This window comes from Neomonachus schauinslandi, chromosome 1 (assembly GCF_002201575.2).
Source record: "Neomonachus schauinslandi chromosome 1, ASM220157v2, whole genome shotgun sequence".
NCBI classification, from domain to species: Eukaryota; Metazoa; Chordata; class Mammalia; order Carnivora; family Phocidae; genus Neomonachus; species Neomonachus schauinslandi.
In genome coordinates this window covers 85,100,644-85,111,875 of record NC_058403.1, presented here as the reverse complement: position 1 = coordinate 85,111,875, position 11,232 = coordinate 85,100,644, and positions in this window count along the sequence as shown.

Sequence of the window (11,232 nt, the reverse complement as noted above, 5' to 3'; positions counted from 1 at the left end):
GGCAAGGGCAATAATCCAAATTGTGCATCTCACCAGTGAAAATGGGAGACTGTACTGCTTTGGGGAGAACACAACTGCTCTTATATCTAGTTAATTGTGTTATGAACAGGGCATTAAAACTTGTTCCCTTGCCTGTTCGTCATTTGATCTTCTGCCATATAGTAATTCGCTTTAATTGTCTTTTCAGAAAAGCATTTAGTGCCTTTCAAGGAGAGAAGTATTTTTGCCTCTCTTTCCCCCTTGATCTGTCTGTGTCTTCATCCTCCGACCCTCACCTCTGCCCAAACCCCTCTATCTCACTTTCCTTCGTTTCTCGAATACCCATGCATGTCATCACAGGATGATGGAAGTGGGTACTGTGATGACCACTGTGGTCTTTACTCTTTCCACAACTCAGCTCCCAACTCCACTTGAGCCACTAACAAACCACCCACATTTCCAGGTAGAGTGTGTGAACTTGGCTGAGAAATGTACCCCCCTGGCAAGCTTTTAATATTCTATTCCTCAAACACCCTCAGGCAAGGCTCCCCTCTCAGTTTTGGCATCCAGTTCTGACAACTCCACCGGCTCAAACCCAGAAGCAGACAGAAGGACCGTAGCTTTGTTTAAGGCTCACAGTCCCCTTGTTTTGCATTCCTCTGGGGAGGTCCTTAAAGTCCTTAAGATAGCCTATCTCACTTCCTTAAGGAGTAGACATGGATGGTTAATAACAATGGTTAAAATAGAGAGGGTAATGGAATAGTGTAGAGAGTAGTACATAGAAAGTATGTAGAGACTATTACTATCCCCACTTTATGGACAAGGGGATGAGGCAGACAGAGATTATATGACTTGCCCACAGTCACATAGCTAGTTAAGGGGTGGAACTGAGATTTGAATCCAGGCTTGTGATTCCAGGGCCCAAGCATGCTTCACCAGGGGAACCAAATGTTGGTGGTAATGTCCTCGACCCTTCATTCAACCAAGAGATATTTACTGAGCACCAAACATGTTCTGGGCCATGTTCTAGTGCCAGGGAACCACGGGTGAGTTAAAAAAAGGTCCCTGGCCTTCAGGAATTTGCAAGCCAAATGGAGGAGGAAACCAACAAGAAAGGTTGCAGCCCCCTGATGTCAAGACTTCTGGGGAAGATGCCCCCTGGGTCTCCTGGGAGGCATGGCCAGTGGGCACCCTCAGAGGATGAAGACCAAACCTAACCACCAACTCGTCATGGCCACCCTTCAGCCACTTACTCAGCAAGAGAGATTCTAGTGGTGACTTACCTCCCCTGACGCCACCGGCCACCCTGGAGTGTAATTTGAACAGGGATGCTGAACAGCTACATGAGACCAGGGGGCTGGGCAAAATGGACTCCCTTCACCTGAGTCATCGCCTCTGAGGGCGCAGGAAGGGTGAAGCTGACGCATCAACGGAAGTGGGGTCCCACCGGGAGCCACCAGTCCCAGTGCAGGCAGGCATCAGAAGCGCCCTCGCCTCCAGGGCGCCACGGGGTGGTGTGCGGAGCCCGCTTACCAGGAGAGGAGGGAAGTCGAGGCAGGCGGGCCCAGGATTTCTGCAGGTTCTTGGCAAGGCAGAGCAGTCGAGCCTAGACGCTCAGGAAGACCCTGCACAGCCTTGCGCAGCCAGACTTCCCCATGGTTGCCCAGCGCCTGCCTCCGCCTTGTCCCCTGCGTTCCGCTTCGGCAGCCCGGTGCATTGCCATTGACACCCAACTGCTTGCAGAAAGTTGAGGCCCAAGGGACCCTATGTAATTGGTGAGGGACATACCCAGTTCAAGGTTTATAATAAGAGGAAATGTTTTACCCTGACCACGTTTCCTTTTTCACAAATTGTCTCTTAGAGTGCAAGCTTAGGGAAAGTTAATTGCATGTTCTGATGAAGAGAATTCGTTTTTACGCCGTATGTGATTTCCCAAATTTTCAAGGGCCATAAAATAACTCACCATTAAAACTATATCAAAGTTTTAAAGAACTGTATGAAATAACATTTTATCTTTCTTTAATAACCCAGAAGACATTTGGATTTGGAGATCTTTCAATACCCTCAAATCATGAACATCAATTACCATTATAATGTAACTTACTAAAACTGGATAATAGATTGTCAGATAGACCTTTTTTGCTGTATGGTTTTAGTAAAGATAATATCATCTTACCATTTTCCAAAACATCAGTGTGAGCAAGAATGTAAGCATAATCTTGTCTGTAAATATCCATGTTTATATAGCCAGATTAACTGCTGCTTATAGCTATTTTAATATTATTTACTGAAATATATATAGATAGATATACTTCTGATTTGTATTATTTTTCTATTAGAGTTATAGACTAAGCCCTTTATAAACTATTTGTTTCTGAGGAACTGATGCAATTTGGAATAAAAACTAATAGCAACTAATTTTTTTTCCCTTCTGCTCCCTACTTGCAACTTAGCCTTATAAATCTATAACCTTTCTTTTTTAGATTTAGATGTGCTAATAAATTCCCCTGCAAATTGGTATGTAACTCTCTTTGAAGAGGTAAATAATTTGCTACTATTTTTGCAGATTTGATTCAGTCTCAGAAACATAATACTCTCTGAGCCTGTGAGGTTCCTACTTGGCTCCCAGCACTTGCATCTGCCTTTCCTGGGGCTTTCTGGTCATCCCCCTTTTCTGATGCTTATTCCATTTATGTGAAAATACTCCTGCATGATCTTTAAACATTCATCTTGAGAGGGCAGAGAGAGAGAAAGTGAGTTATTTCAAATTATTTTTAGTCTCCATTCAAGAGTTCTAATAGACCCAGACATTTATTTTAGGTCCTGGACAAGTCAGGGCCTGAATGTGTCTGAGGTGTAGCTGTCATACCTGGCCATCTGAGACTGATCTCAGACCTAGCCTGTGCTTTGTTTTCTCTTCCTTTTTAAAGAGGGCCAAGATGACAAGTGAGAGGGAGTAACATCACCTGTTGCCCTTTGATTTCCCTCCTACTGCGGCTTCACTTGGTAAGTGACTCACCTCTGCCCACCAATACCAGGCCACTCCCCCCAGCACACATATACTTCCCTCAAGGCTCACAGTCTCAAAAATCTAGAGTAGTCAGTATGAACTGCAATCCCACTGTGTCTATTCAGGAGCATGGCAAGTAAGGCAGAAGGAGTGTGGTGGTAAGAGGCATCAGTGCATGTGCCTTTGCTGTACATCAGGATCTCTGGTCCCCACTCTTGGTCCCCAAGACCATCCCAGAGCTCCAAGCTTTTTCCTTCCTCTCAGAATTGCCAGAGATCACTTCCTGCTCCACAAAATATCAGCTATGAATCAACTGTCAAACCCACCATGTGGGTCCCCTTCCTCTCTGGGCCAGAAGCTTTGGGTACTGGGTTCAAATTCAGCTTTGTAACTTCAAATAACCCTTTAAACATTCACTGCCCTGGTTTTCCTCAGTAAAAAGGAAGTAAAGAAAACTCGGTGTGAAGTGTGTGAGTACGGTGAGACTTAATTAGTGTCTATAAACTGTTGTGAGATCTATAGATGAAAGAGGATGTCGTTGCAAAATGCTGGCATCATGGATTCCGGGTTCCAGAGTCCATAGTAATTTTCTTTTGCATTTAACAAATGCTTTGCTCAAAGAAAAAAGAACCACCTTCCTCTTTCATCGTGCTGGAGAAACTACTTCTTCATTCTTTTCACATTCTCTCAATTACATACTACCTATGACAGCTAAGAATTCTTTTATGGCTAAAATTCTCCGTGTTCATGAACACTGTATCTCTCTTTTTAAATTGAGACACGCACAAATAATTTACAACAACCTAAAAAGTATACAACAGCCTATGTACTTGTGTGTTCTCTGTGTATTTGTGTGTAGGAGAATAAATAAATCCCTAACTGAACCATCATTCCAATATGAGTAGTTTCTGCTGATGCACACAACAATTTAAACTGTCAAAAGTAAAGTCATATCTGATCTTACATTCTCTTCACAGGTAAAAACAACAAGGTAGTATGATCTGTACCATGCACTTAGGGAGTCTTGATGGGATCTTCCATTTCCTTTATCTTAATGACTGTCTCCAACCATCGTTGCTAGTCAAATGGACACTGATCCTATGATCTAAGTTCATGTCTGAGAAACCAGCATCACCTCTCTGCAGATGCTCTTCCTGCTCTAATGAGAAATAATACTAATGATTAACATTTACTGAGCACTTAGTGTGAGCCCCTCACAGTTCTAAGGCTTTACATGTATTGAGTCATTTCTTGGGCTTTTGCAAGAGCAGAGAGCCACACTGAGTTATGCGATTTCAAGGAGCCTCAGAACTGAGCGTATCCTGGCATAGAGACAACTCACTGGATAATTGAAGCAGAAACTAATAGAAATAATAGCTGAAATTGTTAGATAGTTCAACAGCCCTAGGTTTATGTTCCTATTTCGAATCCACTGTGACCAAGTCTTCAGGTGGCACTGGGTATGGGCATACTTTATAATATCATAAATGACCAATATTGATCATTACATGAGTGGTACTTGACTTCAAGTGTGGCCTGCTATGAAATGCAGGTTACCAGGTGCCATCTCTAGATTCTGATAAAATAGTTTGGGTGTAGGACCCAGGAACTGCATATTAAAAAGCTCCTTGTATGATTCTTTTTTTTTAAAGATTTTTAAAAATTTATTTATATGAGAGAGAGAGAGAGCACAAACAGGGGGAGGGGCAGAGGGAGAAGCAGACTCCCTGCTGAGCAGGGACCCCAACATGGGGCTGGATCCCAGGACCCGGGGATCATGACCCAAGCCAAAGGCAGATGCCCAACCAACTGGGCCACCCAGGAGCCCCTCCTCATATGATTCTAATACAGGTGGTCCTACATTCATACTTTGAAAAACCCCACATCACATTATGGGTTAATTAGGTCTTGGAGGCCTGACCTTAGAAAACTAAACACTATGTCTAGTCCGAGATCACACAACCTCCCTGGATTTCAGCTTATTCCTCAGTACACTGTGGGGGTTGGAGCAGATGATTTAATGTACTTTCTACTTTTAAGACTCAATGAAATCTATGAAACCCTAAGTTTGTTTGCAAGAAAATGTGATCTCCTCTCCTGGAGTTACAAGAATGTAAGAAGTCCCCACATGAGCTGATGAGCAGCCCCATTCACCTAGAAAGAAGAGAACCAACCACCCATCCTCACCCCGCATCTGCCGGTAGTAATGATCACCCTGCACTAGGCATCATGCTCAGGGCTTTGGGAACATTATTTGCTCAGTCACATGACCCGAAGAGGTAGTACTTCACATATCCCTGTAGGTGAGACCACAGAGCTCAGAGAGGACGAGTAACCCCCAAATCACAAAACCACAGCAATATGGGGCGGGTCCTCACCCAGTGGCTGGCGATATGTGTCTTATTCTTAAGGTTTGCCCAAGAATGTTGGTGGCCAGGTCTTCACACAGAGAGGACATTCACAAATTTTGCTAGGTATTGGGGGTGTCCTAGTTACTTTCAAATCAATTCTTGTTCCCAACCTGACCAAATCTCCATTTCTTGGCAAGTGATATTTCTTCATTAATTCTAATACAACCTTACAAATTATAGAATAACTGTGTTCACGAGAACTCAATCAGAATTATCAATTAACTAGAAGTTGTTTGGGTTGTTTTGTTCTGTTTCTATTTCTCTTTCTGAGAAGAAAAAGACAAATGACAGGAAAATGAACGAGTATTAGAAACTGAATTTTTAAAAAATAAAATTCCAGGAGAGTTCCTGGATTAGTAGTGATTCCAGTAACTCTTCTGTTTCAAGTAAGACACACTTGTGGCTAGTGGGTTCCTGATCTCATGGCAGACACCTTTAATGTCAGCTCTTCCTGAGCTCAAAATGTTAGCTCCATGAGGGCCCAAATCTGTGTCTGTTTTATTCATTACTGTATCTCTAGCTCCTAGAACAGTGCCTAGCATAGATGCCCAGTAAATAGTGCTGAAACGATTGAATAAGCTGGACACTACCCCCAAAATTATTCTGTATATGATATTGAGGGCAACTACTTCCAACCCATTGGGGTAGGCTTGAAAGATGAGAACATTTGGCTCTCCTTGTCTAGATCTTCCATGTATAGCTACAGCCTCTCCACAGTGTGACTTAAAGTTCAAAATGATGGTTGTCGGGGCACCTGGGTGGCTCAGTCATTAAGCGTCTGCCTTCGGCTCAGGTTATGATCCCAGGGTCCTGGGATCAAGCCCCGCATCGGGATCCCTGCTCGACAGGAAGCCTGCTTCTCCCTCTCCCACTCCCCCTGCTTGTGTTCCCTCTCTCGCTGTGTCTCTCTCTGTCAAATAAATAAACAAAATCTTTTTAAAAAAAAAAAGCAAAAAACAAAAAACAAAATGATGGTTGTGAGGATCTGCAAGGTTCGTAATCATTCTATTCAACAAGCACTTAGTGAGCCTCTCCTAAGTGCAGAGTTCAACTACATTCACGTATTCCACCACAGTGGTTCGGTGCCACCCCCTGGTGGGCATTTTGGAAATCTGTAGCGTGTTTCTTGGTTGTCCCCATGATTGGAGTGAACAGCCAGATGTGGCCGAAGTCCTGTAGTCTGCAGGAAAGTCCCACACAACAAAGAATTGCCCTGAGTGCCATGGAACTTTCCATGTCCCACTAGACATTCATGTAGATGAAAAGCCTGTTTATAATGATCTGAGCTAAAACCTAACTTCATTTTACATATAAACACACAGTATCTGTGTTTGAGTATATTTGCATTTTTTTCAATATCCACTGAATTTTCCAAAAATGCATCTACTCTATAAATTAAGAGAAATATGTACTTGCTTTGTTCAGAACTTCATCAAACGTTCTTCACATCTTAGGGGTGCCTGGGTGGCTCAGTGGATTGAGCTTCTGACTCTTGATTTCAGCTCAGGTCATGATCTCAGGGTCATGATCTCAGGGCCTTGATCTCAGGGTCCTGATACTGAGCCCCGCATCAGGCTCTGCGCTCAGTGGGGAGTCTGCTCAAGATTCTCTCTCTCCCTCTCCCTCTGCCCCTCCCCCAGTTCTATCTATCTCAAATAAATAAATAAATCTTTTTTAAAAAAAATAGTTCTTCACATTCTAGAAAATCACATCACCATCAGCAAAGCTGTTTGAGTTGGTATTTGAGTCACCAATACAATAAAATCCCCCCATTGGCCTATGTTTGCAGCTGCCACATCCACAGTGATTGTCCATATAGATGTCACTCTCTGTGGCCTTCATTGTACTAGTGATGTAGCCATGCTCAAGTATTTACATGGAGAATCACATATTTAATGGTAACTTACTTAACTTTAATTTTCCTATATAATAAAGTTTGGGCATTATGTTATTTTTTTAAATGTATTGGCAGGTTATGTCCTCTATGAATCTCATTTCAGAATAGTAAAGTTATCTGCTATGAAGGAGGCATTGGGTCTGAAGGGACTGAACATTACGGTTGTCCTTGTTAAGAAAGTGGACAATTAGGTGGCAGAAATTATTTTTTAAGCTTGATTCAGCATACTCTTTTCCACAGTTTTTGGTACAGCGTGCCAGCATCTTTCTTGGGCCACATGGAACATGTCTACTCAAGTGGATTTATACCCTATGTCAATTGGCTCATTTGGGGAAATAAGTCAGTTTCAATGTGCTATATGAAGAGAAACCCACCTAATTCCTGCACTGCAAACACGCAGCCTTCTCTGAGTTTCTAAGTTCACACACCGGACATAAGAATAGCTAAGCTGTGCTTTTCTTCCCCACCCCTCCTCATCCCTACCACCCTGCACTATCCTTGTTGTGTGGACCTCCCTGGTCTTCCAGGTCCTGCCACACAGTAGGCTCAAAATAAAAGGTTTGAATGAATAAATGGCCTCTTGAAGGTATTTGTGCTGGAGGTAACACATTGAAAAAGAAGAAGCAGAGAGATGACGTAGTAGGGAGGCTGCCTATATTTTCATCAGATACGCAGACTGGCGCCAATTTATTTTAACCAAAAAAACATGGCTTTTGTGCATCAAATATTGTGAGTATTTGAAACATTTTATGAAATTTCCACCATGCCTCTTTCTTTGCAGAGATGAGGAGTAAGATTTTTTTGCCTCATCTCCTTCAGCTTCCCTCCTCCCTCCTGAAAATTCTGTTGCCACCTCTTTACCTGCCCACCTTCTCCTTCCTTTCCCTCCCAGAGGAAAAGGGTTCTCTTCCTTTCCAAGAAACCTTCTCAGCCTGCACTTTCGCTTGCCTCCCTCTCTATCCCCTGCAAGATCTTGATCTGTCTCCACTTTTATAACTTCCATCTTCCATTCTCCTTACAAAAACGTCCAGGTCTACCCTCTCTTCTCACTTTGTGCCAGGCACTATGCTAAATGCTGTGTGTGTGTGTGTGTGTGTGTGTGTAAAACCTTCATTCATTGTTTCCTTTGATTTTCCAAGCACCCTCTAAGGCAGCTAATATTATTCCTATGTTACAGTGAGGAATGGGGGGGCGGGGACTGAGTCCCCAAGTCCCCCAAGTCCCACAGCTCATCAGTTAGTGAGTAGAAGGGTCAGAGTTCCGACAGCCCACCTGTTTCTGCCCACCAGAGAATTTTAGTCTTTGGCCTCTACTCCCCCTTTTTCTGTCTCTTTAACCCCTCATGTTCTGACTTCCCTTCCCCATTCATAGAAAGTTGCTTTCTTTAGTCATTTAAGGTTAATGATCAAACCTATCTAGCACATCTTACTTGTAATAGGAAATTTTAATCACTTGTTTCACATCATTTTGTTTTGAATTCACTAATTAATTCCACCAGTGGTTCTCCATCCTGTCTACATCTGGATCACCCATAAAGATTTTTTTAATTCACATATTTATTCTGTAACGGTAGTATGTAACCGTGGCTCACCACTTTACAATAAGGAGTCTTCCTCCTGTCCCTGTCATGCAGCCGCCCAGACCTCTCCCCAGAGGCAACAAATGTTACCAGTTTCCTGTGTACCCAGGAGCCTTTACAAAATACAGACTGCTTTAGGAAACTCAGACTTAATAGGTCAGTATTTTGAAAAGTGAAGGTAATTCTGTTTTACTGGCAAGTTTGACAATTCCTAAACTTTTTTCTAAAATTTCTGCCGCCTTCCAAGTCACCAAGATCACAAAGTAAATGTTTTCTGCCATTTGGAAAATGAAACCTGACCATATCTCTCCATGGTTGAGAACACCTCAATGGCTCCCTGTGCCAAATCTGCCGTAGAATTGAAAGGCTGTTCTATGAAAAAAACATCTCATGGTTGAATCTGCTTGGGAAATGCCCTATTACTAGTCCAGCATTAGGAAATGCAAAACACACATTAGCATATTGTCCCAATTAGCTTCGTTTAAATGTAATAATGCTTGTGAAGCCTTTAACCCAATGTCTGGTTCACGGCATGGGCTAAAAGAGTGTTAATTCTTGTTCTTATTAACCATTCTATCTGTATCCTATAACACATTCTTCTTTCTGGGACTTCTCTCACTTATAAATACTTAACATATCATTTGTAGCTATTTGTTTAATTCCTACTTTCCTCGTTGGCCTGCAAGCCCCATGAGCATGGGACAGTATGTCTTGTTCTCCCCGTGTCCCCCCCTGCCTATCACAGGATGATGCACAGAGCTCAGGAAAAATGGGTACCAAATGGACAGTATTAATACTGCCTTTTAAGTCAGTGTTCCCCCAAAGTAGCTAATCATAAAACCCTTTTACTATGCAAAAGTCATTATCATGACACAAAACAAGTATCCTTTAAAATGTATTTTGGAGGGGTGCCTGGTTGGCTCAGTCAGTTGAGCATCTGACCCTTGATTTCAGCTCAGGTCATGATCTCAGGGTCATGAGATCAAGCCCCGCGTCAGGCTCCATAGCTGAGCGTGGAACCTGCTTGGGATTCTCTCTCTCTCTCTCTGTTTCTCCCCCTCTGCCCCTCCCCCCCAGCTCATGCATGCTCTCGCTCTCTCTCTAAAAATTAATAAATAAAATATTTTTTTAATAAATAAATAAAATATATTTCGGAAAACAGTCTGTAGGTTAAAATTCAAGACTGCTTTGCTTTGGTCCCATGCCACTCCGTGTCCATGCTTTCCTGTTTTTTGTTCTTGCTGTTCCCTCTCTGCCCCTATCCTTTGTCTGACCAGCTTGTGTTCATCCCCCAAGACTTTACCCTACTATGGCCCTCACAAATCAGATTGAAATCATCTGCCCTCTCACCTTGAATTGCCCTTTAGGCTGTCAGCTCCTCAAAGACAAGGACTTGATCTTACACATCCCTGTCCTCAGCCCCTAGCACAAGGCCTGCTATGTAATCCACAACTTACAAATGGTTAGTGAATAAACAACTAATTTTTTTTCACAATTAAAATTTCACTCCAGGGATGGCATTACATAAAATTACCAACTGAATTATGGTTGTGGATCTCAAATCTGTGATAACACAGCAGACCAAAGGATGCAATGAATCAAAAGTGAATAGAATGAGCCTGAGCTAACCCTCATGTTGTACGTCATTGAGTCTCCCTGTGGAGGGGCGGGGGATGAAGTAGTCATCCTCCCCAGCACAGATACTATTATGATTAATGAGGCTGGTCTCACAAGAGCTAGTGACTGTAACTCACGTTAGGTGAAAATAGAGTCATTCAAGAGCTAAGAACATCAGAACCATGACTCTGGAGTTATCCCAAGAGAGCCTCTTGTATCCCAGGCTTGTGAATAGGAGCATGTGAACAGGATGTGAATGCGAGGATGGCTCAGATAAACTTAACTTGACACAATAAGGATGATCTGAACTCTTTTGCAACTGACTGGCTCAAGTGTCAAAGACTTTTTTCTTTAGTGGCATGGTTTTTGGATAAATGGCTGTTAAATTGGTTAATTTAATGATTGCGTCACTAACCCTGACTTCACTCCTGCAGATCAGATTCACACATCCAGTTTCCCAATGCACCCACCAACTTGTCTATTCCACACAAATAATTGTGGGATTGAATTCTAAGTCTTTGTCAGACACTAGGGATCCAAAGACAAACCCTGCAGAATTCCTGCTGGCAAAATGCTCACAGCCTAATTGGGGAGAAAGATAGGTATGCAAATAAGGACACAATGCTGTGTGAAGGTGTGTAATTAAAGATTGGAACGAGGTACTAAGAGAGCAAGGAAGAGGAACGACTAGTGCTTGGAGGTCAGGGCAAGGGAGGGTTTTCGAGAGGACAATTCTGAA